The sequence below is a fragment of the Carex rostrata genome, chromosome 5 (assembly GCF_964058835.1).
Source record: "Carex rostrata chromosome 5, lpCarRost1.2, whole genome shotgun sequence".
Lineage (NCBI taxonomy): Eukaryota > Viridiplantae > Streptophyta > Magnoliopsida > Poales > Cyperaceae > Carex > Carex rostrata.
The window spans coordinates 245,001-250,000 of record NC_135922.1 but is presented as its reverse complement, the minus strand read 5'-3'; positions in this window follow the sequence as shown (position 1 = coordinate 250,000).

Sequence of the window (5,000 nt, the reverse complement as noted above, 5' to 3'; positions counted from 1 at the left end):
GGAAAATTAAGCGGATCCGGCCAAGAGTCGGTGGAAATTGGCCCGAAAACAGCCCAGCGGCAAGCGGAAGCGGCTAACGTTGGGGAAAAGTGACCCGAAAACAGTTAAGCGGGGGAAAACTAAGCGGATGCGGCCACGCGTTGGGGAAAACAAAGCTGATCCGGCCCAGAGTCGGTGGAAATTGGCCCGAAAACAGTCCAGCGGCAAGCGGAAGCGGCTAACGTTGGGAAAAAGTGACCCGAAAACAGTTCAGCGGGGGAAAACTAAGCGGATGCGGCCACGCGTTGGGGAAAACTAAGCGGATACGGCCAAGTGTTGGGGAAAAATGGCCCGAAAACAGCCCAGCGGCAAGCGGAAGCGGCTAACGTTGGGGAAAAGTGACCCGAAAACAGTTAAGCGGGGGAAAACTAAGCGGATGCGGCCACGCGTTGGGGAAAACTAAGCGGATACGGCCAAGAGTCGGTGGAAATAGGCCCGAAAACAGTCCAGCGGCAAGCGGAAGCGGCTAACGTTGGGCAAAAGTGACCCGAAAACAGTTCAGCGGGGTAAATTTTTGAAATTTTTTTTGAAATTTTGAAATTTTTTTGAATTTTTGAAATTTTTGAAGTTTTTTTGGGTTTTTGGACTTTTTTTGAATTTTTGAATTTTTTGAATTTTTTTGAATTTTTTTGAATTTTTTGAATTTTTTTTGAATTTTTGAATTTTTTTTTTTTTTTTGAATTTATTTGATTTTATAAATTTTTTGTGATTTTTTCAGATTTTTTTGAATATTTTACATGGGTGATTTCGACTTGGGGGATTTTCAGGGGGTGGTAACCCTGGGCGTGGCTAGAGCCTCAAAATGCATATTCCCCTATAGGGGGGCAAGGTTTTCAAAAATGGGTGCCCCCTCATGTACACGCGCGTGGGTGTACATGGCCCCGTCGGTGCCAGCGTGGGTGGAAAATGGCCCGAAAACAGCCCAGCGGCAAGCGGAAGCGGCTAACGTTGGGCAAAACTGACCCGAAAGCAGTATAGCTTGGAAAATTAAGCGGATGCAGCCAATTGTTGGCGAAAACTAAGCGGATACGGCCAAGTGACGGTGAAAAATGGCCCGAAAACAGTCCAGCGGCAAGCGGAAACGGCTAACGTTGGGCAAAAGTGACCCGAAAACAGTTCAGCTGGGGGAAATTAAGCGGAAGCAGCCAAGCGTTGGGCAAAACCAAGCGGATACGGCCAAGAGTCGGTGGAAAATGGCCCGAAAACAGTCCAGCGGCAAGCGGAAACGGCTAGCGTTGGGACAAAGTGACCCGAAAACAGTTCAGCTGGGGAAAATTAAGCGGATGCAGCCAAGCGTTGGGGAAAACTAAGCGGATCCGGCCCAGAGTCGGTGGAAATTGGCCCGAAAACAGTCCAGCGGCAAGCGGAAGCGGCTAACGTTGGGCAAAAGTGACCCGAAAACAGTTCAGCGGGGGAAAACTAAGCGGATGCGGCCACGCGTTGGGGAAAACTAAGCGGATACGGCCAAGTGTTGGGGAAAAATGGCCCGAAAACAGCCCAGCGGCAAGCGGAAGCGGCTAACGTTTGGCAAAACTGACCCGAAAACAGTTAAGCGGGGGAAAACTAAGCGGATGCGGGCACGCGTTGGGGAAAACTAAGCGGATGCGGCCAAGTGTCGGTGGAAATTGGCCCGAAAACAGCCCAGCGGCAAGCGGAAGCGGCTAACGTTGGGCAAAAGTGACCCGAAAACAGTTCAGCGGGGGAAAACTAAGCGGATGCGGCCACGCGTTGGGGAAAACTAAGCGGATACGGCCAAGAGTCGGTGGAAATTGGCCCGAAAACAGTCCAGCGGCAAGCGGAAGCGGCTAACGTTGGGCAAAACTGACCCGAAAACAGTTCAGCGGGGCAAATTTTTGAAATTTTTTTTGAAATTTTTTTGAATTTTTGAAATTTTTGAAGTTTTTTTGGGTTTTTGGACTTTTTTTGAATTTTTGAAATTTTTGAATTTTTTTGAATTTTTTTGAATTTTTTGAATTTTTTTTGAATTTTTGAATTTTTTTTTTTTTTTTTTGAATTTATTTGATTTTATAAATTTTATGTGATTTTTTCAGATTTTTTTGAATATTTTACATGGGTGATTTCGACTTGGGGGATTTTCAGGGGGTGGTAACCCTGGGCGTGGCTAGAGCCTCAAAATGCATATTCCCCTATAGGGGGGCAAGGTTTTCAAAAATGGGTGCCCCCTCATGTACACGCGCGTGGGTGTACATGGCCCCGTCGGTGCCAGCGTGGGTGGAAAATGGCCCGAAAACAGCCCAGCGGCAAGCGGAAGCGGCTAACGTTGGGCAAAACTGACCCGAAAGCAGTATAGCTTGGAAAATTAAGCGGATGCAGCCAATTGTTGGCGAAAACTAAGCGGATACGGCCAAGTGACGGTGAAAAATGGCCCGAAAACAGTCCAGCGGCAAGCGGAAACGGCTAACGTTGGGCAAAAGTGACCCGAAAACAGTTCAGCTGGGGGAAATTAAGCGGAAGCAGCCAAGCGTTGGGCAAAACCAAGCGGATACGGCCAAGAGTCGGTGGAAAATGGCCCGAAAACAGTCCAGCGGCAAGCGGAAACGGCTAGCGTTGGGACAAAGTGACCCGAAAACAGTTCAGCTGGGGAAAATTAAGCGGATGCAGCCAAGCGTTGGGGAAAACTAAGCGGATCCGGCCCAGAGTCGGTGGAAATTGGCCCGAAAACAGCCCAGCGGCAAGCGGAAGCGGCTAACGTTGGGCAAAACTGACCCGAAAACAGTTAAGCGGGGGAAAACTAAGCGGATGCGGGCACGCGTTGGGGAAAACTAAGCGGATGCGGCCAAGTGTCGGTGGAAATTGGCCCGAAAACAGCCCAGCGGCAAGCGGAAGCGGCTAACGTTGGGCAAAAGTGACCCGAAAACAGTTCAGCGGGGGAAAACTAAGCGGATGCGGCCACGCGTTGGGGAAAACTAAGCGGATACGGCCAAGAGTCGGTGGAAATTGGCCCGAAAACAGTCCAGCGGCAAGCGGTAGCGGCTAACGTTGGGCAAAACTGACCCGAAAACAGTTCAGCGGGGGAAAACTAAGCGGATGCGGCCACGCGTTGGGGAAAACTAAGCGGATACGGCCAAGTGTTGGGGAAAAATGGCCCGAAAACAGCCCAGCGGCAAGCGGAAGCGGCTAACGTTGGGCAAAAGTGACCCGAAAACAGTTCAGCGGGGGAAAACTAAGCGGATGCGGCCACGCGTTGGGGAAAACTAAGCGGATACGGCCAAGGGTCGGTGAAAAAGGGCCCGAAAACAGTCCAGCGGCAAGCGGAAGCCGCTAACGTTGGGCAAAAGTGACCCGAAAACAGTCCAGCGGGGGAAAACTAAGCGGATGCGGCCAAGCGTTGGGGAAAACTAAGCGGATACGGCCAAGCGTCGGTGAAAAAGGCCCGAAAACAGTCCAGCGGCACGCCGAAGCGGCTAACGTTGGGCAAAAATGGCCAAAAGCGCGGGAGCAGGGCGGTCTGAATCTATGCATCCACATAAAATGGGGGGTAAACCTGGGGGATTTCCAGGGGGTGGTAACCCTGGGCGTGGCTGGAGACCCAAAATGCATATTCCCCTATAGGGGGGAAGGATTTTTGGAAGAGGCAGCCCCTCATGTACATGCCAAGCGGGGTGTACATGGCCCCTGTGGGTGCCTCCGTCGGTGTAAAATGGCCCGAAAAACAAGATTATGTTACCCGAAAACACGATTATGTTACCGAAAAAACACGGTTGAGCGGGGGCAGTAAGCACGGTTGAGCGGGGGCAAAAAACACGGTTGAGCGGGGCAAAAAACACGGTGCAGCGGGGACAAAAGACACGATTTTGTTACCGAAAAACACGGCCCGTCGGGGGCAAGGAACACGAATATGTTACCGAAAAACACGGACCACGCGGGTTGAAATCCCCAGCTGTAGAGCCGGCGAAACACGGTGGGGCAGGGCATCTAAGCGTGGAGGCGCCCGTAAGACCGATGCGAGTTGAAATCCCCAGCCGTAAAGCCGGCGAAAAGCGGTCGGGCAGGGTGACTCCGCGTGGAGTTTCGCCCGTAAGGCCGATGCGGGTAGCCGCGCGGGTTGAAATCCCCAGCCGTAAAGCCGGTGAAACACGGTTCATTGGGGCGCCTAAGCGTGGAGGCGCCCCGCAGAGACCGAGCGGGTTGAAATCCCCAGCCGTAAAGCCGGCGAAACACGGTTCATTGGGGCGCCTAAGCGTGGAGGCGCCCCGCAGAGACCGAGCGGGTTGAAATCCCCAGCCGTAAAGCCGGTGAAACACGGTTCATTGGGGCGCCTAAGCGTGGAGGCGCCCGCAGAGACCGAGCGGGTTGAAATCCCCAGCCGTAAAGCCGGCGAAACAAGTTCGGGCAGGGTGACTCCGCGTGGAGTTTCGCCCGTAAGACCGATGCGGGTAGCCGCGCGGGTTGAAATCCCCAGCCGTAAAGCCGGCGAAACACGGTTCATTGGGGCGCCTAAGCGTGGAGGCGCCCCGCAGAGACCGAGCGGGTTGAAATCCCCAGCCGTAAAGCCGGCGAAACAAGTTCGGGCAGGGCGACTCCGCGTGGAGTTTCGGCCGTAAGACCGATGCGGGTAGCCGCGCGGGTTGAAATCCCCAGCCGTAAAGCCGGCGAAACACGGTTCATTGGGGCGCCTAAGCGTGGAGGCGCCCCGCAGAGACCGAGCGGGTTGAAATCCCCAGCCGTAAAGCCGGCGAAACACGTTCGGGCAGGGTGTCTAAGCGTGGAGGCGCCCGTAAGACCGATGCGGGTAGCCGTGCGGGTTGAAATCCCCAGCCGTAAAGCCGGCGAAACACGGTTGAGCGGGGCGCCTAAGCGTGGAGGCGCCCTGCAGTGACCGAGCGGGTTGAAATCCCCAGCCGTAAAGCCGGTGAAACACGGTTGAGCGGGGCGCCTAAGCGTGGAGGCGCCCCGCAGAGACCGAGCGGGTTGAAATCCCCAGCCGTAAAGCCGGCGAA